Here is a 27,493-nt window from a genome sequence, read left to right as displayed (position 1 = left end):
GCCCTGGAGGAAAATTCCTTCCCGACCCCAAATATGGCGATCAGCTAAACCCTGAGCATATGGGCAAGATTCATCAGCCAGATACTACAGAAAATTCTTTCCCGGGTAACTTGGATCTTACCCCATCTAAAAACCCATCACAGGCCATTGGGCCTATTTACCATGAATATTTAATTACCAAAACCATGTTATCCCATCATACCATCTCCTCCATAAACTTATCGAGTTTAATCTTAAAGCAAGATAGATCTTTTGCCCCCACTACTTCCCTCGGAAGGCTATTCCAAAACTTCACTCCTCTGATGGTTAGAAACCTTCGTCTAATTTCTAATCTAAATTTCCTAGTGGCCAGTTTATATCCATTTGTTCTTGTGTCCACATTGGTACTGAGTTTAAATAATTCCTCTCCCTCTCTGGTATTTATCCCTCTGATATATTTATAGAGAGCAATCATATCTCCCCTCAACCTTCTTTTAGTTAGGCTAAACAAGCCAAGCTCCCTGAGTCTCCTTTCATAAGACAAGTTTTCCATTCCTCGGTTCATCCTAGTAGCCCTTCTCTGTACCTGTTCCAGTTTGAATTCATCCTTCTTAAACATGGGAGACCAGAACTGCACACAGTATTCCAGGTGAGGTCTCACCAGTGCCTTATATAACGGTACTAAAACCTCCTTATCCCTACTGGAAATACCTCTCCTGATGCATCCCAAGACGACATTAGCTTTTTTCACAGCCATATCACATTGGCAGCTCATAGTCATCCTATGGTCAACCAATACTCCAAGGTCCTTTTCCTCCTCCGTTACTTCTAGTTGATGCGTCCCTAGCTTATAACTAAAATTCTTGTTATTAATCCCTAAATGCATGACCTTACACTTCTCACTATTAAATTTCATCCTATTCCTATTACTCCAGTTTACAAGGTCATCCAGATCCTCCTGTAGGGTATCCCTGTCCTTCTCTAAATTAGCAATACCTCCCAGCTTTGTATCATCTGCAAACTTTATTAGCACACTCCCACTTTTTGTGCCCAGGTCAGTAATAAAAAGATTAAATAAGATTGGTCCCAAAACTGATCCTTGAGGAACTCCACTGGTAACCTCCCTCCAACTTGATAGTTCACCTTTCAGTAGGACCCGTTGTAGTCTCCCCTTTAACCAATTCCCTATCCACCTTTCAATTTTCCTATTGATGCCCATCTTATCCAATTTAACTAATAATTCCCCATGTGGCACAGTATCAAACGCCTTACTAAAATCTAAGTAAATTAGATCCACTGCGTTTCCTTTATCTAAAAAATCTGTTACTCTCTCAAAGAAGGAGATCAGGTTGGTTTGGCACGATCTACCTTTTGTAAAACCATGTTGTATTTTGTCCCATTTACCATTGACTTCAATGTCCTTAACTACCTTCTCCTTCAAAATTTTTTCCAAGACCTTGCATACTACAGATGTCAAACTAACAGGCCTATAATTACTTGGATCACTTTTTTTCCCTTTCTTAAAAATAGGAACTATGTTAGCAATTCTCCAATCATACGGTACAACCCCTGAGTTTACAGATTCATTAAAAATTCTTGCTAATGGGCTTGCAATTTCTTGTGCCAATTCTTTTAATATTCTTGGATGAAGATTATCTGGGCCCCCCGATTTAGTCCCATTAAGCTGTTTGAGTTTCGCTTCTACCTCACATATGGTGATGTCTACCTCCATATCCTCATTCCCATTTATCATGCTACCATTATCCCTAAGATCCTCTTTAGTCTTATTAAAGACTGAGGCAAAGTATTTGTTTAGATATTGGGCCATGCCTAGATTATCCTTGACCTCCACTCCATCCTCAGTTTTTAGCGGTCCCACTTCTTCTTTCTTTGTTTTCTTCCTATTTATATGACTATAGAACCTTTTACTATTGGTTTTAATTCCCTTTGCAAGGTCCAACTCTACTTGACTTTTAGCCTGTCTCACTTTATCCCTACATATTCTGACCTCAATAAGGTAGCTTTCCTTACTGATCCCTCCCTTCTTCCACTCCCTATATGCTTTCTGCTTTTTCTTAATTACCTCTCTAAGATGCTTGCTCATCCAGCTTGGTCTACAACTCCTGCCTATGAATTTTTTCCCCTTTCTTGGGATGCAGGCTTCCGATAGCTTCTGCAGCTTTAATTTAAAATAATCCCAGGCCTCCTCTACCTTTAAACCCATAAATTCTTCAGTCCAATCCACTTCCCTAACTAATTTCCTTAATTTTTGAAAGTCAGCCCTTTTGAAATCAAAAACCCTAGTTGCAGATTTATTTTTGTTAATCCTTCCATTCAATTTGAACTGAATTAGCTCATGATCACTTGAGCCAAGATTATCCCCTACAACCATTTCCTCTATGAGGTCCTCATTACTCACCAAGACCAAATCTAAAATGGCATCCCCTCTAGTCGGTTCAGCAACTACTTGTTGAAGGAATCCATCAGCTATCGCATCTAGGAAAATCTGAGCCCTATTATTATTACTAGCACTCGTCCTCCAGTCTATATCTGGGAAGTTAAAGTCTCCCATGATCACACAGTTTCCATTAGTATTTACTTTATTAAAAACATTAAAAAGGGCTCTATCCATATCCAAATTAGATCCCGGCGGTCTATAGCACACCCCAAGCACTATCCCAGGGGAGGCTCTAATAGTTTCTGACCACTGTATTTGGGAGCTGTCAGGTGGAAATTCTGGTGCTGGATCACTCTTGCCATTCGTTATCTTTTTAGCAGTCACTCATCCAGGGAGATCCTGCCCCTCCCCCCGAAGATACTGCTTGCTCTGACATCACTCCTCAGTGCCCTAATGCTGCCAAGACCGCACCGCCCTCACCCTGGCCTCTCGGGAACTGTACGTTTATCTTTCTACATTATGCCCACTTATGCTTTTAGGGGGGATTTTCAAAGATGCCAAAGGGAGTTAGGCACCCAACTCAAATTGGAATTTGGGTTCCTTACTCTGTTAGAGTCTCTTGAAAATCCCAGAATGGACTGTAACCTCTGTTGAGCAGTGATCTAGTCTTTGGCACCGTCTATTCCTTACAACGTGTCCTTTGAGCCAATAGCTCGAAATAAATTGTTGCTAATGATTGTGAATTTATCACAAGTCCTGTGATATTTGAAGTTTTCTTAGACACCCAGCTCCTGGAGACAAGTGATTACATGGGAACCTCAGTTCTCATGCTCTTTAAATGCCCTGAGAGCCAACTCCCCAGCTCCCTTTGGCCCCCTGCCTAGGAGCCGCTGCCACAAGGGTGTGCCAATTGCTTTCGGGAGCTGCCGGAAGTAAGTGCCAACCCCCTGACTCCCTCCTGCACCCCTGCCCCAGCCTAGAACCCACACCCCAAACCCCCTCCTGCACCCAAACTCCGTCCCAGAGTCTGCACCCCCTCCCGCACAAAACTTCTTCCCAGAGCTGGCGCCCTGTGCCCCCTCCCACATCCAAACTCCCTCCTAGAGTCTGCACCCCTCACCCCCTCCTGCATCCCAACCCCGTGCCCCAGCCTGGTGAAAGTGAGTGAGGGTGCGGGAGAGCGAGTGACGGAGGGAGGGGGATGGAGTGAGCAGGGGTGGGGTGGGGTAGGGGGTCTCGGGGCAGGGAAAGGGGCAGGGCAAGGGTCTTTGGGTTTGCGCAATTAGTCAGTTGGCAACCCCACGGGGTGGGCACGTGGAAGCCCTGGCCCTGCCGGAAGAGTGCGCCCAGCAGCGCAGCCGGTGGGCCCTGTCCACAGGGGTGCGTGGGGGGGGCCCATTGACTGTTCTGCCCTGGGGCCTGGCCCTGCAGGGCTGGGGAAGGGAGCGCCGGGGTCCCGGTGGAAGGAGAGGTGCTGTGGGAATGTCAAGTAACGCCCCTGTGCTGTAGGCGAAGGAGCAGCTGTGGGAAGAGCAGAACCCCGCTGCCGCACCCGGAGCCCAGGCCTGTCTAGGGAGGCCGGAGGCCCCAGCAAGGGCCGGCTGGACCCCAGTGGGCCCCGGCCCGAGCCCACCCACTGGCTAGGGCGGTTCTCGGCTTGGAAAGGGCCCCCTCGCCATGCTGCGCAGAGAGGTGCTCGTCCCCGCACACGCCCCTCATTGCTGTGTCGTGCCAGGAGGCTCTAGGACCCGGGCGCGGCGCTACCGCGGGGAGGGCGCTGCTGGAGCCGCCCGGTTGCTGCCGGCTTCCTGCTGCCGCCTTGGCTCTCCCCTGCCATGGGGAGGAGGCGGCGCCCGCGGCGGCAGCAGGGCTTGGGGAGGGCCGCTGGGCATGGAGCGGCGCCCGAGGCGCGCAGGTGAGTGGGGCCCGGGCGCGGGCAGGACGCGCCCCCCGCGGAGCCCGGTAACTTCCCCCGCGGACTTCGCTCCCCGTGCCCGGGGGAGGGAGCTGAGTCCGTCCCAGCCGCCGGGAGCTGTTCACCCAGCCTGGCGCCTCCCGGGGGAAGCTGTGCGCTGACCTGGCGCCCCGGTTCCAGGTAGGCTCCGAGCGCTCCCCGGCGGAGGCGCCTCCCCTGCCCGGTGCGCTCGGGGCGCAGGTGGGCTGGCCGCGCTCCGGTGCGCCCTGGTCTCCCGTGGTCGGGCTGTGCCACGCCCTGCCCCCGGATTTCCATGCCCTGCCTCAGGAGAAACCCGGCGCTTCTCCTGCGCGGCTCCCTCTTGTCCGCGCTTCCCGGACGGGCTCGTTCCTCCGCCTTGGCCCGGAGTAAGTCGCTTTCGTTTTCCTGCTGTAACACTTGGCCATGGACCTGGCCCTGGCCGGAGGCTGGGAACAGGATCCCTGCGGCACCGGGCGGTCCCAGAGGGCTTCTGCGTTGCCTCAAAGGTGCTGGGTGGGATCCCGGAGTTCCTCCAAGTGGCTGGTCCGCAGGCCACTTGTAGACTTTTCTGGCGGCGCTGCCGTTAGGGAACTTGCTTCTGAAGCAGATTGTCTCGGATTTGTACAGTGAGCCTCCATAACAGGGCGGGCCGAACATCTCCTGGAACTGGAAATGGTTTGCACTGAGATCACCTTCTCTGGTTAGCCAGAACTTGCCCTCCAAGCACCCTATAATCCAGGAGTGGCCAAATGTACTGATCCTCCGAGCCCCATATGATAATCTTCAGAAGTTGGAGAGCTGGATGCAACCTCCAGTGCTCGGGGCTTCTGCCCTGCGGCAGGGTGGTGTGGCTGGGGAGGTGCCTGCTGGGGCTTGGGTCTTCAGCAAGAGCTTGGCTGAAGCCCTCAGCCTCAGTAGGCACCTCCCCTGGGGCTGAAGCCTGGAGACCCCTTTCCCCACTGGGTGAAGCCCCTAGCCCCACCATCCTGCTGCAGGGCAGAAGCCATGAGTCCTCTGTCCCCACCCCCACCCCCCATCTGGTAGGTGGAGAATGGGGGGACACCTGAGACACCCTTCAACTGTAAAAGAGCCCCACGTGGCTCGCAAGCTGCAGTTTGGCCACCCCTGCTCTAATCGGGGTTGCAGTTTGCATGCTGGAAACGGGACTTGAATGCCATTTCCTTATCAATGGGAGTTCTCGCTATCAATGGGTTTCACTGTCGGTATCCTTTTCAGGTACCTCTGCCCTATGAGAACGGGCAGCCTTCTGTCTGAGGGATTCAGCAGGGACTCTGGAGTCAGTTGCGGGCTCTGCCACTGACTCCCTGTGTGACCTCAGGCAAATTGCTTCATCTCTCTGTGCTGCCTCTGTTCCCCACCTGTAAATGGAGATAAGATATTTTTTTCTCCCACCCTTTATCTTGTCTGTAAGCTCTTTGGGGGGCAAGGACTGTTTGTTACAGTATGTAACACGGTGGGGCCACTATCCTGTTTTGTGTTTCTAGGTGTTACTGCAACGTAAACAATAATACCGAAGGGCCAGGGCAGTAATTGCTATAGTATCTGGGTGTCAAGAGGGTATGAGAGGATTATTTCACTGCTGGTATGATAGAGAACTACAAAGATGACTTTGGCGTGTATATTATAACTGAGACAACTGTCCTGTCAATAAAGTTGCACCCCCCAGCTGTATGTAATTCATTATCCAATCATTGCTTGGGTAGCTTATAATTCCAGGCAGTTTTATTAGTACTCCTTGTGGGCATTTGATGAGCACAGTTGAATTAGGCTAGAGGGAAAACTTGCCAGGGTGAAATGATGCAGAATATTAGGGAATTCTGGATGCTCATTAACTTCTGAGGTGACCCTTGGGGGTACTTTCAGTATGCTGCCTTGCAAGTAACATGGGGGAAAGATTGGAGTGGTTCCTCAACTTGAACAAGTTGGCACTGCTATCTCATATGAGAAGATTGTATGCCTAAGAATAGATTTATACCTAATATTTCCCAAGCTGGTGTTTTCAGCATCTCTAGTGTGTTTTAATTCACCTGGTTATAGTGGAATGGTTAATCAAAGAAGAAAATTCGCCTTACCAGCTGGCCAGGTTTCTGAGCTGAGGACCGAACTTCCAGCAAAAATACTGAGGAGGGATTAAACTGTGTAATTGATTTATAGTGAACATATCCCGCTTCTGTAGGTGGGCAGGGGTTTGGGGGAAAGTTGGAGTTTACGGAGATGGGGGCTAGTAGAAAAATTGCTAGGTAAAATGTCTTTTTTTTTTTTTTTTGTATTAAAAGGGAAGAGAGAGACATTTGGGACCAGTTTGGAGCCAGGAGTCTGAAAGATTCCTAGCTACGCTACTTGGCTTTTCCCAGTCTGATCCAGACCCCACCCACTGGCACTGGTGTAGGCTTCTGTGAATCATGTTGATTGTGTCACTCATGAATAGTGGAAGTAAGGGCATGTCTGCACTGCCCTGTAGTTTGGGCTACTGGGGTGTGAATAGCAGTGTGCACCAAAGTCCTGTGCTAAAAGTTCCCTGTATGGATGCTGCAGGAACAAACCAAAAGGTCCTTAATTTGCATTAACCCTCTTCAAAGAGGGTCACATTAATGAGAAATAGGAATTTAAGTTCTCGCTGTGGTGTCCACGCAGGGGAGGTACAGCGTAGCTCTTTGGTGTGCACTGCTGTTCACACCCCAGTGGCCCAAACTGCAGGGCAGTATAGACATGGCCTGAGTCTTATGACCACGCTAGCAGATCTGCTCTTTACAGAGATTCTTTTCTCATGTGTAACTGCAACTTTCATGGCCCTCATATTGCCTTCTAACTTTCTCTTGTTAAAAATTAATAACCACCTGGGAGCAAATAAAGTCCAGTTGAAAGTCAGCCTTGCTCATTCCCAAAGACAAAGGAGGAGCAGTTGAAAGTCTAAGAAATTTAAAACACTCAATTTAAATACGGTATAAACAGAAAACTAGTCTTCTAAAATAGAGAGATGGAAACTGGTTTTACAACTCTTGTGAAAAACCTGTTTTTTGAGCAACTGAGCATGGAATATGTCACTAAAGCAATCTTAATACCATCTGTTGTTGTTAGTATAGTGAGCTATGACTTCATAATGGTTCACTCTATCTTACTAGCTGAGAGCCTGTCGTTTGACAGGGTATATTGATAAATCGTATGTGGGCTTATGGTTATTCTGAACGTCGGATCATATTTTGGCATTCCAGTGTGTGTGTGCTTGTACCTTTCCAAAGAGTGTCAGAATGAAGAATCATTCTTCATTTATGTTAACTGTAAGAAAATTAAATGGTGACCTTCCTTCTGCATTGTCTTGTGCTTTGTGCATTTCTTCACATCAGTGCAAAGGGGATGTGAACACTTCCTGATCAGTTGTGTTTACTGCCCATTTGGCACTGATCTAAATGATGACACAGTGCAAGGCAGTGGAGAGTTGGGCCTGACTTTCTCTCAAGAGTCCTTGTTTTGTATATGCTTAAGTATGTGACTGATGATTGTGCATGTGAACTTTTGCAGCAGTGGGAGCTAGAAGGAAAAAGTGAAACTGAGGTAGTCAGCAGAAAACTCTACTTGTCTAACGCCAATTTGATACAGTCTGTGGCTTTGCTGAGGGGAACTTGCACACAGGCATATTGTGGGAGAACAAAAGGACTTCTGCTACTTGGTGTGTTGTAAAAAAAAACAACCCAAACAAACAAAAAACCCCAATTATGTACTAGAGGTAAGGAGCCTAAGTCTCATTTTCAGGAATGACTTAGGCACATCTATTTTATGAAGGTCTATAGGGTTTAGGCTCTTAAGTCGCTTAGGGGCTTTTAAAAATGTTACCCTAGGTCTTTATTAAAAGCAAACCAGCTAACCGTTTTTTACAAGAACCGCTAGAAATGTTTCTAAAATTTTAAAAAATCTAATTAAAATAGCTGTTTTTAAAACCTGTTAGCAAACCCCTGAAACCCAAACATTGCTGTACTAACCACCTGTTAGTGAAGCTGACTATTACCCAAGGGATGCAGAAAGCAAACAGAGAATAAGTAATGACAAAAAACTTCTAATAATCTAAGATGGTATTAATAACACAGGTAAATGTTTTAAGTTGACAGTAATGCTAATACAATTGGTGGTAGAAATAAAAGCAAGCTTATTTTGTTCTAACAGTTCTTTTGGCAGGAGTGTGTGAGTAATGCGTGACAACATCCAAAAAGACTTTACTAGGCAGTTTGGTTAGAATTTTGTATGTTCTAGTCCAGTTTTTTTTCAAAATGATCTTACCTTCAGCTGTAGCAGTGACAAATTCTGTTTGTTACAGTATTTAGAGAAGAGACAAGCCATTCCTTCCATTTGCTTTGAAAATAAACATGTTGCAGCACACCGCCTCTCTCTTCTTGAACCTGCCTTGCTACCACTTAGATTCAAAAGCCTTCAGTCTTTGCCTCTTATATCCTTTAGGTGTAAAATTTTAATTGTCTTAAAGTCAGCCATTAACCTTTTTTCATCTCCTTCCTCTTGTCATTTATTTCCCATTCCCTTTGCCCCCAGATATATTAGATACAAAGGCATTTGTTAGGAGTAGATCATGCACGGGGGGATAGAGAATTGGAAAATGCATGTTATGAATAGTTGACTCAAGTGGTCATTTGAACAAATTACAGGAGCCACACAGGACCAGCTGGTATGTACAGGGTTAATTTACTTTTAGAGGAATTAGAGGGGTCAAGGAGTTTGTTCAACAGTCTCCCAAGGGATATGGTGAAAGCCCCATTGCTTGAGTCACTTAACTATGAATCATATGAGAATGTATTGTAGGGAACAATCCTGCATAATTGTGAAGACAGATTAGATGCACTAATAGGTTACCTCCACCTCAGATACATAGGAACAGAAGAGAAAGGAGCTTGACCAGTCATCCCACCCTCAGCACATTGGTGAGTAACTTACAATTAGGATTGGCTGAACAGCAAAAGAAAGAAAGAATGAGTTCAATATATTATTGTAAAATAATACATTGCCCGAACAGTATTTGGACAACTATACAGAGCTGATCCAATAGCATAGACAAGGGTTTGAGTAAATTATCGGAATACCAGTGAAATTCATCCAGTGATTCCCTGACCACTGTTCCACTGTAAAACTGTTCAGTGCATTTCTCATGCTTTTGTTATTTCCTTCCTTTTCTTGTAATAGGCCCTGGTCTATTTTTTCCCCTGTGTTGTCTTCAGTTTCTGTCTCTTTCCCTCTCCTCTCCCCTACACCTTGCATTCTACCATTTCAGTTAAAATTTCTTTTTTCTTTCTCTTCTCTAACTTATTAATTGACTTATTATTCTAACTTATCCTGTCTGGCTCGTGCTTTCCTGCCACCTCTCGTCCACACTCCGAACCCATGCGGAGACCCACCTGTAGGTCTTGGAAACTTTACCAGGTGCTTTCTCAGGCTAGAATTTCTCAGGTCTTTTACCCAAAGCAGATAACTTTCCTCAGTTGTGGGTGTAACTCCAAATTTTGTGCCATTGAGCAAGGAATGAGTTAACTCACACTGTGATTCAAGCAGAATTTACAGTTCTGTGAAAATGCATCTTATCTGCATGTTGCAACTATTAGTAGCTGTCACCCTTGTCTCATGCAGTGACTTTTGGGCACAGTCGTGGTAGGCTATGCCCTTTTTCAAAGCATTCTTTTGTCAGCGTTCTGATGGCAAACATGGTCAGGAGTGGTGATGGGAGCTTCCTAGTGGTGTGTGTGTTTGAATGTTACTCTCGCTATCTGATTTAATTTTAGCTGTTTTGTTTGCAAAATATTTAGTGTGCATAAAAAAAAATTACGCAAAACCACATCTGATATACAGAGGCTGTATTTATTCTGAAGCTATGGGAATTGGACTGGGAAATAAGGAAAGATGGTCAGTTGGCAATTTTAATGTTTTGCCGAATATAGGAAATAGGCTTCTACTGGGAGGAGGAGACTGCAAGTGGAGATAATCTAAAATTCTGAAGGGTATTGAAGGAAAATTACTTGGGAGACAGGATCAAGAGGAACATGGGGGGTGGGGTAGATCCAGTCAGTCCTTTTAGCAAGAATGACTTTGGACCTTATTTAGCTTGTTTTACTTCAGCTGAAGAGGGTAAAAAAAAGACTGCGGAGGTGATGTAATACAGTAGGAGTCATCGAAATGCAGGAGGGAAGTGGCAGGGCTTTGAAAGATATTAGAAAAGTGCAATTGAATTAAAAACAGAAGGGGGGCAGGAACTACGAGTGAGAAGGCACCATAAGACATAAGAACGGCCATACTGGGTCAGACCCAAGGTCCATCTAGCCCAGTATCCTGTCTTCTGACAGTGGCCAATGCCAGGTGCCCCAGAGGGAATGAACAGAACAGGAATCATCAAGTGATCCATTCCCTGTCGCTCATTCCCAGCTTCTGGCAAACAGAGGCTAGGGACACTACCCCTGCCCATCCTGGCTAATAGCCATTGACAGATTATCTTCCATGAATTTATCTAGTTCTTTTTTTAACCCTACCATACCGAAGGAGACAATAGAGTAAAGAATGGGAAAAGGCCTCGGACCAACCCCAGCATTTATGGTAATGTAAGATGGCTGACACTTTTAATGCTTCACATAAATGTAAAAGCCAACACATTGTGGAGACTGATTTGTGCAGAGTTCTGTAACCCGAAGAACAGTAACCATGGGACAATTTTCCATGGACGCAGGAGCAAGGAGTTAGAGACACTTAGACATTGTATGAAGTGAGTGATTCCGCAGTACCCACAGAGCAGCAGTGCTGCACAGACAGACAAGAAGATAGAGCCTGCTCTGCAGGGGTTTACAGACTGAAACAGGGAGCTTTTCCTAGGTTAATCCCAACCTAAGGGGCCAGTTTCTTCGGGGGAGGGTGCTAAGCCTAGTCATGTTCCATTGATTTTGCTTCCGAATGCATTCCCAGGAGTAAGGGTTCTAAAGCACAGGGGATGGCATTGGTGTTTGAGAAAGCAATAAATAAACCTCAGCTCATGCGCTTCCGATACAACCCTGGTCATCACACCTAACAGAATGGGATTTTGGGAGGCCTTCCACCCCCTTCTTGAAAGCACAAGGTAAACAGCAGTGAGTTTTGGATCAAGTCATGAAGATTTGATGCTGAAGATAATTGACAAAGTGATATGTAGACTCGGGGTAGTCGCTTTGGTTTGAAATTAACGAAATGTGTTCAGAGTGTCTGCAAACTACAGCATGGTGTTATGCCCAGAGATGATGTGTTAGAAGCCCGAAGTAACAAAAATTCTGCTTTCTGGCTCTGTGTCAATAGTTACGGCTTCTGAAAACTGATGATCTGTTTCAGGGCTTGCTCTGAACAAGAGAGTATGTGGGGTGATCCCTTCTGTAGCGCCGGACTGCATTTGCAGCAAGAGTTGATCATAAAATTCACTCCCGTTTGTGCCCAGATATCTAAGGATGGGACTGAGAATATAAAGTTTGAGTAGTACGGAAAGATGTTTGCTTTTACACAACTATGGTTGAGTTTGCTTAGCTGCCAATTACCATGAACGTCAAAGTAGTTTGATTTTTTTTTTTTAAATAAGATTGTTACAGTAGCTTTGGCAGCACAACATCAGTAGAACTTCCATGTTGATTTCTGACTATATTCAGGGTGAGCGGGGTGATGGCTTCATTTTGTAAATAGACTTTAGATGTCTCAGCCCAGCTGTCTTGAGGGGCAAAAGTGTGTGTGTGTGTATTTTTTACTGTTCTCCTGTCTGAATGTATATGTTCATATATCCTTTATATCAGCTTAGTGAGCAGGGAGTTACCTGGCATCTTAAAACCAGAGACCCAGATGGCTCTAACCTGAATGAAGAGCTGCATCCTGTGAAATGCACAGGTGAGAACATTTGCCAGTTCCTGAAGTTTGGGAATGTGCAAAGTAATTCCTTTTGGGCAAGGTGGGATAAGTTCGACTTAGCTCTGTTTTCAGTGTTTGGAAGTGTGCTTCACAGGTACAGCATCGCATTTCTACAGGAATGTTGAGCAATATTAAAGCAAAATTTTGTGCTGCTAACTGGAGATAAATAAAGCCTAGGTATGAAATTCTGTCAACGGAAGTGGCCTCTGTTTTTGATTTCATACAAGTGCCAGATCTCATCAGTTTGCATGATTTTAAAAAAAGAAATATTTTTTGAAAAAAAGGGTTAATTTAAGCCATATATGGAAATGAGATTTTTTTTAAAAATTTTTTATGTTGCTTCAGACAAACATTAGGCTTAATCACTACATTTGGTCATAATTCCTAGAGCAGCATCAATTGCAAACACAATGAACTCCCACAGGAACTAAGAACCTTCACAAACCTCATCACCTTCTGCTCCAAGTGCAAGGAGCATTCCATTGACTTTGCCTTCTTTAAAATAAGCGTTGCTACATTTGTACTTTTTTAAAATAACAAAACATTCTACCACAAACACGTCTCCTTCTGGGAAGCAGGTGAAAGAACAAATGTGACATGTTAGTCATACTGCTTAATGAGCTACTGGAAGGCTCTTGAATGCTACAGTGATGAGCACAATATAAAAATCTATATAGAAGAGAATAAAACAAGGAGGAAGCAATTACAGTAATATATGTGCACCTATGGAGAAAGTGTACTACTTATGATTGTCTCCTTGTCAGTAGACAACTGTTGCTGTGAAATAAATTTTGTCTCTACCTGACGCGGTACAAGGAGAATGTAAAAGGTGCCATTCGGTAGCACAGAGATGGGTGAACAGCTAGTTAAAAAAATGAACAGGCGAGAGAATGTCTCAGGATGCAGTTGTAGAAAATTGGGGTCCAATCAAACTCCCATTGAAATCATTGGGCTCTTAAGATTATGTGTTTAAGACTGTCAGCAACCTGGGGACATGGAGACTCTCTTTATGCATAGCATCATGCATATCTATGACCCTGTGTGAACAATCATAGATAAATAGGTAGAAAATACTTTGCTGGCTCAAAAGAAAGAGGATATTGCCAATGCTACACCTGGCTTCACATTTTTCTAAATATCCCTTAGGTCTGTAGCTGCTGTTTGCAATACTAGAAATATAATAATCAATACCTGAGTACTATGGAACTGAATATAAAGGTACCCAGTATATATAAACCACCTTAAACCCAACCGAGAAGAAGGGAGGGATCTAAGTCATCCATTCTAATCTATCGGTCAACTATCCAGCCTTCTCCAGCTGCATTTAGCTCTTGGAAAACCAGAGATGTGGCTATATTTAGATTCTAGTGAGTGTCCTCTGCTAGGTCACATACTAATCATTTCAGCTCAATTCTTTTTGAGCATTGTCCGAGATGCTCATAGGAACTAAGTGCTTAAGTTTTTATTAGAGTATAAGTTTCTCCATAGAGGTCCAGGTAAGGAGAGCAGCCTTCTATCTAGCTTCCATCATAAGGCTGAAATATGTAGCATTAGTAATCTATAGGCTTGCAGAAAGCGTTCTTGAATCTGTTTGTTTGACAGAGTCTGTTCCGGGGTACTACGTTCGTCACAGTAAATAGACTTACCTTACTCCACTAAATCTTAATTGCCAGATTCTGATAGTTTCATCTTGTGTTTGTCCTGCCTAGAAAGAACTTGGTCCAGTGAAAGATATCACATCACCCACCATGTCTCCCTAATGGATTTATCACAGGATTGTGAGGTAGGAACTGCTGAGATCTAATCCTACTTCTGTGACTGATCTAAGGAGCCTTGATAAAGTCATTTCCTTCTGTTCTCCCCCAAGCCCTTTGTGAAATGGAGACAATGCCTACTGGGCTTCACTGGACTGCTGTGAAGATTAATCAGAGTGTGACATAAATGTTAAGTATTACTCAAAAGCAAACTGGAGAAACTCATGAAATCTCAGGAAGGCCATAATGTTGGGACTTCCCCGTTTTTCTAATTTTTTGTTGTTGTTGGTTGCTGAAGAATATGTTATAGTCTGAGCATAGTGTTGTTTTTTGCATGTGCCCAAGGACTTTGATAGTTTAGGAATGCTAAAACAGTGACACTAAATGGGACCGCTTACTGCTCAGTCTTGAAGCTCCACTTCTAAAAATTTTAAAACCTGCTGACATAATTAGCACTGAGCCATTCTCTATGGGAGGATTTTCGTACTTCCTTGGACCACATGTGCTTTAATTTAGTAGACTCTGTGGTTTCATCAAGTCACTCTTTCTCCCAGTCCCTTCCTTCATTAAGGACTTGTTGGCCCGAGAGACCATTCAGATGGGTACCTAGGAGTTTAAAAAATAGGTGTGAACAGTTCACTTCCTTGAAGGAAATGGGAGCCGCAGGGCATTCCGCATTCTTGGAATTCAGCCACTTACCTGGGTGCCCAGGAGTAGGCACCTATTGTTGTAAACCTTGTTCTAGATCATTTGTGGACCCTACATTCCATTAGTACAGCTAAGCATCGACGTGGCGACTGGGGAAGAGACTGACAAACACTGTCAGTACACAACTGAACATTAGCAGGTAGCTGACAGTCAGATCATTCTTTGCAAGGATGTTGTAGCCGTGTTGGTCCCAGGATATTTTAGAGAGAAGGTGGGTGAACAAATCTCTTTTACTGGACCAGCTTCTGTTGACAGGTATTGCCTCACCCACCTTGTCAGTCAAACCACTAGGCAATTGGAATAGACTTCAGGAGTTTAGGATTTCCCAGATAGGGCAGCACTTATTACTAGGTCTTACAAATAGCCCCTTGTTTGCTTGTCAACAATATGGGAAGCTCTTTTTGGTGAATAGGGATGGGGGGCACTAGACCATTAGTTTCTGCAAAATTTGTTTCTGGCAAACTGAAGGTCATTCTCTAGCCCTTAAAGTTGTGAAGCACCTTGCAGGTGTGTGCCTGTTGTCAACCTGAGTCTCCACAGCCCAAGAGCCCCAGCGTTCCTGTTCCTAGCTCTGCCAAGCCGCAGCAGAGAGAAATGACCAAGTTGCTAGACGATTTCAGGGCTGGGAGAGGGCGGCTATAAAACTGAGAAGCATACTGCAATTTGACTGGGTTGGTGCTTGGCAGAGCTGTGAGCAATGGAGACTGAGGAAGAGAGAGAGTAGTGGCTGATGGAGCAGCTAGAGCCTGGGGGCACCTCCAAGTACCGCAGACTTCCCATGCCTAAGTCACCAGGCTGTGGAAGAGCTGTAGCAGGGGAGATTGCTCCTCCCCTCTTCTATCAGCAAGGTATGGCAAAGGGGCTTCAGACTTAGCAGCTTCTGCTTAACGGTGTCTGGGACAAAAGATGCAGCCTGCAAGCAGGGCCTAGGGACATCAATCTGATAGAAATTCCAGCACTCTTCCTATTCCCAGAAAGTGTGAATGCTAAGTTTCTCACATGGCTGTTTTCCCTGAAACTGACTGGTAAGCTCTTCCTCCTCCAGTTTGGTAGCCATGTTAGTCTGTATCAGCAAAAACAATGCGAAGTCCTTGTGGCATCTTAGAGACTAACAAATTTATTTGCGCATAAGCTTTGAAGTGAGTTTTAGCCCATGAAAGCTTGTGCCCAAATAAACGTGTTTAGTCTTTAAGGTGTCACCGGGACTCCTTGTTGTTTTTCCTCCTCCAGTGTGTCATTTGACCAGCTGATTGAATCCTCTAGCTGGCAGAAAACAGAGTTTTCAAGCCCTGGTTAGTGCATTTTCTCTAGTTTGTAATGGTTCAATCTCTGCACTAGAGGAATGTGCGAGACAGCTGGGCAGGCTAATGAGGTCAGGCTGTCCTGCTTGTTTGATGTGCAAAAGGTGTTGAAAAGATATTCATAAAAGGGACAGGATACAATTGAGAGCTAATGGATCACTTATGTTGTTGTAAATTGGTGCAGGCATGCTCTTTGCTACTCCTGCTGAAGTGTAACATGGACAAATGTAAGCTGCTTAAATCAACCTGCCAGTTCTCACTAACTCTAAAATGGTTAGGTTGTTTTGCATGTGCTGCAGGTAAAATGCAGTCCAACGACTTCATGTCAGACTTCAGGGGAATTTAACTTCCCTTCCCCGGGTCAGTAGATAATGCCTTCCCAGCATGATGTGCTTGAATGAAAACTGCAGCCATTTGGTCAGTGTAGCTGCCTGGAAATGAATTAACTGAAGTGTTTTTTAGTGCAAAGTTAGTTTACAATGGGCAGTTCTGAATCTAGTACAGGATTGCAGAAGAGTGTTCTTGTAACCCACTGGGGAGTAAGGATGGTCCTCATGCACTGGTGGATTCTTCTGCAGTTTCCACAGTATGCATCCAATGAAGTGAGCTGTAGCTCACGAAAGCTCATGCTCAAATAAATTGGTTAGTCTCTAAGGTGCCACAAGTACTCCTTTTCTTTTTGCGAATACAGACTAACACGGCTGTTACTCTGAAAACTATCATTGGTGATGCTAATATATTGGGAACCCAATGGAAGAGGTTGTAAGCCGTGTTACCATCCTAATTTCATAGTAGCTTGCTGGTTGTTGACTTGTTTAAATTTTAGAGTTGACTTAAAAACATGGAATGCTGACATTTTTTCTTCTGCTGACTAAGACAATATTTAAAGCAGAATAGTAGCTAATGTATAGCCTCTTCTATAGTATAATACTACTGGTGTCCAGAATCGTAACCCTTTAAATCAAAATTGCCAACCCAGGTACTAGGCTTGAAATGCCAATAGCGATTAAACTTTAAAAACACCGCTTGATTTTAAAGAACTGGATCTGACTGGTAAGACTTGCTAAAGGTCATTCTTCTTCTTTAGCTGATGGCTGTGGGGCTTAGGAAGGAAGTTTTACCTATATATAGCAGATGGAAGCTATCCAGTGTGATTGAGTGAATGGTCTGTGCTGTTACCTTATTTATGACAGGTTTCAGAGTAGCAGCCATGTTAATCTGTACGCGCAAAAAGAAAAGGAGGACTTGTGGCACCTTAGAGACTAACCAATTTATTTGAGCATAAGCTTTGGTGAGCTACAGCTCACTTCATCGGATGCATTCAGTGGAAAATACAGTGAGGAGATTTATATACACACAGAACATGAAAAAATGGGTGTTATCATACACACTGGAAGGAGAGTGATCACTTAAGATGAGCTATTACCAGCAGGAGAGCGGGGCGGGGAAAGAAAACCTTTTGTAGTGATAATCAAGGTGAGTCATTTCCAGCAGTTAACAAGAACGTCTGAGGAATGGGGGTGGGGGGGAAATAAACATGGGGAAATAGTTTTACTTTGTGTAATGACTCATCCACTCCCAGTCTCTATTCAAGCCTAAATTAAGTGTATCCAGTTTGCAAATTAATTCCAATTCAGCAGTCTCTCGTTGGAGTCTGTTTTTGAAGTCTTTTTGTTGTAATATTGCCACTTTTAGGTCAGAGATTGAGTGACCAGAGAGATTGAAGTGTTCTCTGACTGGTTTATGAATGTTATAATTCTTGACGTCTGATTTGTGTCCATTTATTCTTTTATGTAGAGACTGTCCAGTTTGACCAATGTACATGGCAGAGGGGCATTGCTGGCACATGATGGCATATATGACATTGGTAGATGTGCAGGTGAACGAGCCTCTGATAGTGTGGCTGATGTGATTAGGCCCTATGATGGTGTCCCCTGAATAGATATGTGGACACAGTTGGCAACGGGCTTTGTTGCAAGGATAGGTTCCTGGGTTAGTGGTTCTGTGGTATCGTGTGTGGTTACTGGTGAATATTTGCTTCAGGTTGGGAGGCTGTCTGTAGGCAAGGACTGGTCTGTCTCCCAAGATCTGTGAGAGTGATGGGTCGTCCTTCAGGATAGGTTGTAGATCCTTGATGATGCGTTGGAGAGGTTTTAGTTGGGGGCTAAAGGTGATGGCTAGTGGCATTCTGTTATTTTCTTTGTTGGGCCTGTCCTGTAGTAGGTGACTTCCTGGTACTCTTCTGGCTCTGTCAATCTGTTTCTTCACTTCAGCAGGTGGGTATTGTAGTTGTAAGAATGCTTGATAGAAATCTTGTAGGTGTTTGTCTCTGTCTGAGGGGTTGGAGCAAATGCGGTTGTATCGTAGAGCTTGGCTGTAGACAATGGATCGAGTGGTGTGATCTGGGTGAAAACTGGAGGCATGTAGGTAGGAATCGTGGTCAGTAGGTTTCCGATATAGGGTGGTGTTTATGTGACCATCGCTTATTAGCACCGTAGTGTCCAGGAAGCGGATCTCTTTTGTAGACTGGTCCAGGCTGAGGTTGATGGTGGGATGGAAATTGTTGAAATCATGGTGGAATTCCTCAAGGGCTTCTTTTCCATGGGTCCAGATGATGAAGATGTCATCAATATAGCACAAGTAGAGCAGGGGCGTTAGGGGACGAGAGCTAAGGAAGCGTTGTTCTAAGTCAGCCATAAAAATGTTGGCATACTGTGGGGCCATGTGGGTACCCATAGCAGTGCCGCTGATTTGAAGGTATACATTCTTCCCAAATGTGAAATAGTTATGGGTGAGGACAAAGTCACAAAGTTCAGCCACCAGGTTTGCCGTGACATTATCGGGGATACTGTTCCTGACGGCTTGTAGTCCATCTTTGTGTGGAATGTTGGTGTAGAGGGCTTCTACATCCATAGTGGCCAGGATGGTGTTTTCAGGAAGATCACCGATGGATTGTAGTTTCCTCAGGAAGTCAGTGGTGTCTCGAAGATAGCTGGGAGTGCTGGTAGCGTAGGGCCTGAGGAGGGAGTCTACATAGCCAGACAATCCTGCTGTCAGGTGCCAATGCCTGAGATGATGGGGTGTCCAGGATTTCCAGGTTTATGTATCTTTGGTAGCAAATAGAATACCCCACTTGCCCCATAACCTCAGCCGTGCAGAACAAAATGCCATCCACAGCCTCAGAAACAACTCTGACATCATAATCAAAAAGGCTGATAAAGGAGGTGCTGTCGTCGTCATCATGAATAGGTCGGAATATGAACAAGAGGCTGCTCGGCAGCTCTCCAACACCACTTTCTACAAGCCATTACCCTCTGATCCCACTGAGGGTTACCAAAAGAAACTACAGCATTTGCTCAAGAAACTCCCTGAAAAAGCACAAGAACAAATCCACACAGACACACCCCTGGAACTCCGACCTGGGGTATTCTATCTGCTACCCAAGATCCATAAACCTGGAAATCCTGGACGTCCCATCATTATGCAGAGGAATCCAGGCTGTGACAGGGCAATTTCCTGGCCTTGAAAGACCTTATTGTATTAAGTTTACATATTATTGTGGGCTGTGATTGCATGTAACCTCTCTAAGGGAGCTGACATGACAGAGGTCAGACCTGGATGTTCAAAGGACTATACTGAAAATGTGCCAGACAAGAATGGACTTTTGGGACAATAAGTGTTAATGGATTTCCCACGGAATCCCTTGGGCTCTCCCCTAATGCAAATTATTCAACTCCAGTTCTGCAAAGAAATAGCCTTTTGAAGCTAAGCCTGAGGAGAGAGGGCCTTTATCTGCTGATTACCTGTTACAGAAGGCCAAGATCAAAGGCCCAAGCTGTATAAAGAAATGGCCGATTTTCCCAACCTTTGTTCTGGTTCTGGATCTAAGACAGATAAACTATAATCACAGAGAAAACCCAGTGTGGGTTCTGAAGGACTAAAATCTACTAGAGCACTATGTTAGAGCTGGGGGAGTCCTCTGGTAAGCTTTTTACCATGTGTGTAGGTTCTTCTATTGTTTCAATATATTTCTCTGCAATGATTTTACCTTAGGAAGAAATGTGCTTGCTTAGAAGGAGCTGTGTGGTGACTTTTATAAATGCAGGCACTGGCTTGTTTAGGCAGTTGGACTTGCTCTGGATATCACAGTGTAAATTCATTGAGCTGTGCAGAACTTAAAACCCCCACTCAGAAGGGAGCGAGATGTGGGTCTCTGTCCAGGGACGGGACTGCTGGGAGGTGGAAACTGTTAAGTGGGTGCCCTCAAGAGATCACTGAGGGGGAAGTACAGGCACAGTTGCCTTGAATATGTGACACTCACTCTTGGCAACAAAAAAGAAAGTACTAAGAAATGGTATTTTTTTTTGTTTAGAGAATGATTCACTCAAACTTCAGAGCAGCTATCTGGCAGTGTTATACTTGTAAACCGCAGTAATTTAACTTTCTAAATGGCAATCAATTCCCAAAGCATGCCCAAGCATTGCATTACAGTGGCATTATCTTTCTTGCCAACATTTTAAAGTTGTAAAATTTATCTACATAAGTTGTGGTATACTTTTTTTTTTTAATTGCATCCTCAAGGTTCAAATTCATCAATGGCCTAAAGGGTCCACTGTATTTATCGAGTGCTTAAATCTGTGGTGTGCAGGCTAATGGGAAGTCTGACCATTATGGCAGCAGAAAGCACAGATGACCAGCACCCCCCACCATTTCTGCTAGGATATAACTGTCTTCTTTTAAACTGGATTAGTCATAAATTGTGCAAACTACAGTGAGTACAATTTGTTGTTGCAGCAAACAATGGGCTTATCTTCAGCAATTCTGGAGGGGAGAAAAATTATACCTGGCATCTTAGCTTAGATTCCTCATTTACCAGCATCAATGGCAGATTTGTCCTTCGTGTCTGGGAATGCCTAATTAATTCAGTAGTCTAATGGGTAGACTCCATCTTTGCTTTGTGACTTCCAGTAGAACCCCATAGTCTAGTTTGCAACATAGGACTTCAAATGATGCGTACCCCTGCAATTCTGAATGCACACTGTACGCTACCCTGATTTCACGCAGGAGGGTGAAATAGCCCTCAAGCCTAATTTAATAGGCTTGTTACGCATCATGGCTGCGTCACGGATTTGACCTTTTCCCTTAACTGTGGTTTCATCTATGGCTATCTCATGACTCAGATTGTTGATATATCTGAAAACATGGGAGGGGAGCAACGTAATGGGGAAACAAATCAGTCCAAAGTTTGTTGGGAGGGGGCAGGCGGAGGAATCCTCAGATGCCCCTCGAGGTGAATTGTTGTGGCCAGTGATCTCTAAAGAGCTCACTGACCTGCATAAGTGTACCTGCCAGCATGATTCCACTAAAAAAGCTCCAAGTTCCAAAGAAGCTGTGTTCTTTCCCACACATGCCAAAGGTGCTATCGGTAGCTGCCTTTCGGTTGGAATTCTGTACCTGACCCCTATTCGGTGTCCTTTGCAGACTGACCAACATATTATCATTTTCCTAACAGAGGTGCAGTTATCCATCCAGATCTCACATGGCTGCGGCCTCCTAAATCCTCCAATTCTGATTTATCAGTTGTTAAAGCATCTCTGAGGAAGGCTTAAACTCCTGTGTTCCAGGGCACTGAGCACTTTAAAGGAACACAAAACAGAAGTGGCTTCCCCTCTTTAGCCGTTGGCTTATCTAATTATTTAAACAGGGGTGGGTGTGTGTGTGTGTGTGTGTGAGAGAGAGAGAGAGAGAGATTCACATAGGAAAACTTTAGACTTGTAATGGGGGAAAGGGAGAGAACAAATCCATGTGTGATCCAGCATGCCGGCAAGAGACCAAAATGAGTGAATATGTCAGGTCTAGTAATTCATATCTGAATACTGGGGACATCCCAGCAGAATTTTCAGAAGCCTTCTCAATCTATCACTGACTCTGCACTCTTAGCAGCTGACCTCCCTGTGATCTGCTGCACACCATCTATCCATCTCCTCGCTAGTCATCCCCTAGTATGATGACCTGCCGCCATTCTGTCCGTGATAACTTTCTCTAGGTTATTTCCATCTCTACACTTGATGTGACCAAAGCTCATAAGTTCATACCTGTTGATTTCCAAGAGCGGAGTCCACTGATCTCCAATAATACTTCTAACAAGTGTTTGTCATCTTTTCCATCCAGGAAACGTGCCAGCATCACATATCAAAGGCTTCAGTTTTTTTTCTTGTCAGTGGCATTAGTTTCTCAGCATTCACATCCATAAATTGCTATGGAAAAAATTAAGCTTTTCACCAGACGAACTTTCATACCTTTGAGATGCCACAGATTTTCTATACTTCTGTAAGGGAGGCCATGGCTGAACGACCCATCCCTAGTTGTCGTCTGATTTCTTTGGAGTAGCCTCCTTGGTTGGATATATATGATCCCAGAAAATTAAATGAATCTACTGCCTCTACAGCATGACCTTTTAATTGTGATGCCCGCTTGCATCCTATTGTTATTAATTTGTCAACATACGAACATTTTGTTTTTGCCACATTCAGGAATAGTCAATATTCCTCGCAAACTTTTTACAGATTCCAACATTTCTTGTATTGCATCATGGTTACAGAAAAGAGTGTTGTCTTATCAGCATATTTGAGGTTGATTAAGAAGTGTCCACCAACTGAAATCCCAGCTCCTTCCACTTTATGAAAATCTTCCAGGGCTTGTCTTATAATAAATTCTGCATACATATTGAAAAGACTTGGGGGACAGAATGCACCCTTGTCTCTCACCCTGGCCAATGGAAAGCCACTCACGGTCACCTGCAGTTTGCACTGCGGTCTGTAGTTGACAGTGGAGACTTGCAATGAGGTCAAGCAAGATGTTTCTGAATCCCCATATCTGCCAGTACCTTCCAGAGACTGCCATGTTGGAGAATATCAAATGCCTTGGAGTGGTCAATGAAACACGTAATCAGTGGGTGATTATGTTCCTTGCACTTTTCAGTGATATGAGAAGATATTCATGATTTGATCCTGCGTGACTTGTCCCTCTCTGAAACCAGTAGTTCTGCTTCTATCAGTTGCTTCATGTGATCCTGAATTATGCAGAGCAGCACTTTACTTGTGTGCAATATCAGGGAGGTGGTACAATTGGGTAGTAATCGTTTTTATATCCCCTTTCTTTGATAAGGGCAGAAGGATGGCTTTCTCCCAGTCGCCTGGCCGATTTCTATTCATCCACTCGTGGTTACAAATTTTCCACATGAGAACAATACTGGTGTCACCAATCACTTATAGCAATTCTGCTGGTACGCTATCTAGCCCTGGTGTTGTCCTGGGCTTCATTTTCATAATCGCATGCACTGCTTCCTCATGCAGGATTGACGGCTCTCCTTTCTATCCGCCTATCAATAGTCTATCATCTATTGTAAGTGGATCTGAAGAGGCATACAGATTGACACAGTAATCTCTCCATCACCATTTTATATTGTCACCTTCAGGAAGAACTTTGCCACCATGATTTTTTCTTAAGCTTGGTCATGGGGAAAAAATGAGGAGCACAAGAAAAACCTGGTTTACAGCTCTACGTGGGGGCAGGGGGAATTAACTTCTCCATCATAAACAACCTTTCTGGTAACAGCAGTTCTAGTTGGGTCATTTAGTGTTTCTAGTGTAAATCATTGACAGTCCTGGAAATGCGATAACGGCAGGTGTGTGTGAGGCAGAGCTGGTTCTAAATGCAGGGACCTCGATCCGTCTCCTAGAAGTATAATTAATTGTGAGGTGGGGGGCAGGGCAATCTCTCATTAAAGTGGAATTGGAAATACTGAACTCCCTTTAGCTTCTTAAAAAATAAACAAAGTGAGGGTGAGTCTCTTAAGGCCCAATTTAGGACTAAATCGGAGTTGAGCACTCGCCACCACATGGGATTGGAAGTGAAAGGAAAGAGTCAAGTGGCTTGGTAGAAACCAGCCTATAAGGTGCCAGGAGTACTTCTTCAGGCTGCCTCCCCTTTGACGCTGGCTCTGCATGTCCAGCAAGTGGTTGGAGCTGCTAGTCCCAAACTGGCCTGTACTTGGAAGCAAGGCCTGTACTTTGAAGCAGATATTTCTTAAACAGATGAGGGGCAGCACTAACTGCTGACGTCACAAGCAGAGGAAAAGAGGTTTGTCATCTTACAAAGAGGAAGTGGAGGGAAATTCAATTAAAAAGTGGACGATTTAAAAAAAATTCCTAGTTTAATTTGCCCTGTTCCCAACTGCATTTTAACACTCGAAGGACTCTGGGTAAAACTTTCAAAAGCACCTTTCCCAGACCTGAAGAAGAGCTCTGTGTAGCTCGAAAGCTTGCCTCTTTCATCAACAGAAGCTGGTCCAATAAAAGATATGAGCTCCCCGACCTTATCTCTCTAATATCCTGAAACCAAAACAGCTACAACACTGAAAAAAGCACCTAAGTAGTTCAGGAGCCTAAATTTCATTGCCTTTCTGTGAGGTTTAGGTGCTGAAATCACTTCTGAAAATGGGAGTTGACAAACTTAAGTATATTAATGCTTTTGGAAAAGTTACCTTCTGTCTGAGAAATAATTTCTTACCCTTTATGGTGGTACAATAATAAGAGAACAAGTCAAAGGAACCACTGTCCTGTGCATTATTATACTGACATGGGAGGAAAAGAGGTAGCAGAGTGGAGTTAGCTGAGGCTTGCTCAGTGCATATCCACGTCAGCTGTGTCTCAAGGCAGTGCTTTCAGCTCACTTTAAGGAACATTAAATTAATAGGTCTTAAAATAAGTTTGGGGAGGGAAGGTGAAATAGAACAAAGACAATTACAATTTTGATTTCTGCCACTTGTGGGTTCTCAACTGGGGACTGCCATTATCCCTTTCTTTACGTTTAGACGAAGGGTAATCCCAGATTTATGCGATGGAGGTGTGAAACGTTTGGGTGTCGTAATATGGAGTTGTGGTATGGAAGAGTCTGAAAACTACAGTGATGAGTACTCCCAATAGAGTAAAATAAAGTTAATCACCTGCTCTTATGAAAGAGCTAGACAATGCCTGTAGAATCCTGCCATCTTGTCCATATAGGGCCTGATCCAGAGCTCCCTGAAGTCAATGGGAATCTTTCTGATGGCTTCAATGGGCTATGGATCAGGTCCATAACATGGAGAACAACAAAGGATAGCATTATGCAAATTTAGTAAGTGGTCAAATAAAAATCTCAAAGATGATGTCTCACAAAATGTCCTTTCTTGTCTTTTGGTAATAGTTTAATTTTACATTTCATAAGGAACTGGTAAATGTATAGTAATGGAGGAGGGGAAGAAGTCTTAATAATATGAACCTTTGGTACAGGACTCTCCTGTTACTTTGCCAAGAGGAGGAGAGAGCTCTATTTCTGTGCATGCTGGTTAGCAAGGGTCTGCTGTAATTCAGATAAACATCTACACACCATGTTGCAGGACATGGCTATCACCTGTTTCAAAGGACAGATGTTACATTTCATATTTTCCCTGCAACATAGGATGGAGCCCGGGAATGTAAGCAGCTGTCAACTGTTAAATTGGAAGTTACTGACGAACGAGGGCTAGTTTAAATGGCAGACATATCAGATAGTGACAACTTTCTGGCTCCATCCATTGGGCTTGAAAGGTTACAGATACCAGGATACAGGAACTGGGATTTAATTCACCATATGTGCCTTTTGGTGCATGTTTATTAAAGACAGGAGTGGGAAGGGGAAAAGATCAGGGAAGTTTCAACAAATCTACAGATAAGGTGAATGACTTTCAGTAGCATCCAGATGCATCAATGTCCATCACAGAAAGCTTGGGCTACATAAAGTGTAGCAAAGAACCGTTGTGTTTAGCTGCAGCAGTAGCAAATAAATAAAATAAGCTGTATGATACAGTAGGCTTTTTTTTTTTAACTTACAGAATTCAGTAAATTCACAAATTGAAATTCAGGAACTCTGCACGACTGGGCAATGCACACACAGACACAGCACTTAAAGGGTAACTCCTTTTTAAATATTATATACTTGATCTAGAGCAACTGAAAAGAAATATTTCAGAGTCATTTCAGAGTTTCAGAGTCGCAGCCGTGTTAGTCTGTATTCACAAAAAGAAAAGCAGTACTTGTGGCACCTTAGAGACTAACAGATTTATTTGGGTATAAGCTTTCGTAAGCTACAGCTCACTTCATCGGATGCATTTTAGTGGTAAAGTTATTGCATGCACTGTAATAGACTAGTAGAAGAGCTGTACCTAACAGGCATTTACAGGAAGAAGACTTTACTTTGTATCCTCTCTGTTTGTTCATTCCAGCACCTGGTCTGACTCTTTTTACTGCAGCCCATATATTTAACTGACAGCTTCATGGCCTTCCCAATAGTTAAGACCTAAATAGCCTTCTTTGTTCGTGAACTTACCTCCTTAATTTGCATGCGCTTTGTTCCTGGCCCCTGATGTGTTGTGTTTGCCTTATTCACACATACATACATTATTTTTTGTGATACTGGGCCATTCACATAAAAGATGCAATTTGAATTGGGCTTTGTTATTCCTTGAGTTGTGTTTTTTTTTTTTAACGTGTGAAAACCCTTGCCCAAATATTTGATTTTATGGTTAAAGCAGACCCTCCGCTTCCTCGGAATTTTCTTGTGAACTTTACCTTCAAGAGCTTGGATTGAAAAGTTGGCAGATATGATCCTCTGCATGGTTACTCTGGGAATTGATTTGAAAATCCATTTTGAGTAGATTTAAAGAGAAGAGCGGAACTTGGTTAAAGATGGGTAGGGCTGAGAATTGTTTTATAACTACACATCTTCTTGAAGTTGGGATTTTTGGGTTTGCTGTCTTCTTACTCAAATGGCTTTGCTAAAACTGACCTTTGTATCAGTAGAACAACTCTTGATAAGCACAAATCTGGCCTGGCCTGGCTTTATTTTTCAATGAAAAGATTTTACCGAATTTTTACATGTGTTTTCATTTCTTCAGCATATGTCACAAGTAGGAAGTAGCCTCATTAAGAACCATGCAGCCTCTAGGCCCATATCCTGCCTGTAATAGATACCACATTCTCTTTTGGTATGTACAACCTTCCATCATATATACCTCTGCCATTGTTGCCATAACTGCAGCATTCATTCTCCACTTGCAACACGATCCATGTTTAGTAACTAAACTGTTTAGCAAGAATGAAGAGTTTAGCAACAGAGAAGTCTGACCCTAAAGCAGGTCTACGGTGTATATAGCTCAGACTGAGAGGAGAGGTCAGTCCTAGGAAAGGAAATCCTGGGGTAACACATTTTCTCCTTAGTATAAATACTACTTTCAAATTTTGTTTACTTGCTCTCGTTACTGACATTTTCACTGGAGAGAACTTGGGATTCAGCATTTACGGAATCCCCATCTGCTGCAGTATTCATTATTTTATCTTTGTTCAATAAAGAAATACAAAATAATCGAACTCTGTTTTTCAACTGGACGCTAAGGACTTTTCTACAAATTTAATTG

The 27,493-nt window shown here is 43.9% G+C and overlaps 1 protein-coding gene across 10 annotated transcripts in view; it reads left to right on the top strand.

The window, feature by feature from the left end:
• The first annotated feature begins 4,086 nt into the window (after positions 1 to 4,086).
• Positions 4,087 to 27,493, top strand: part of TMEM51 (transmembrane protein 51) — a 36,840-nt gene continuing 13,433 nt past the window's right edge. Inside the window, exons 1-4 of one of the 10 annotated variants that reach the window (XM_073317172.2) lie at positions 4,087 to 4,292; positions 12,125 to 12,215; positions 13,946 to 14,019; positions 25,913 to 25,990. The gene's annotated coding sequence lies outside the window, so the exon portion shown is untranslated. The other 9 variants (XM_073317171.2, XM_073317173.2, XM_073317176.2 and 6 more) reach the window with 9 other exon arrangements.

This window comes from Lepidochelys kempii, chromosome 18 (genome assembly GCF_965140285.1).
Source record: "Lepidochelys kempii isolate rLepKem1 chromosome 18, rLepKem1.hap1, whole genome shotgun sequence".
Classification (NCBI taxonomy): domain Eukaryota; kingdom Metazoa; phylum Chordata; order Testudines; family Cheloniidae; genus Lepidochelys; species Lepidochelys kempii.
Note: the sequence above shows the minus strand (reverse complement) of the source record. Positions and strands in the feature narration are given on the sequence as shown.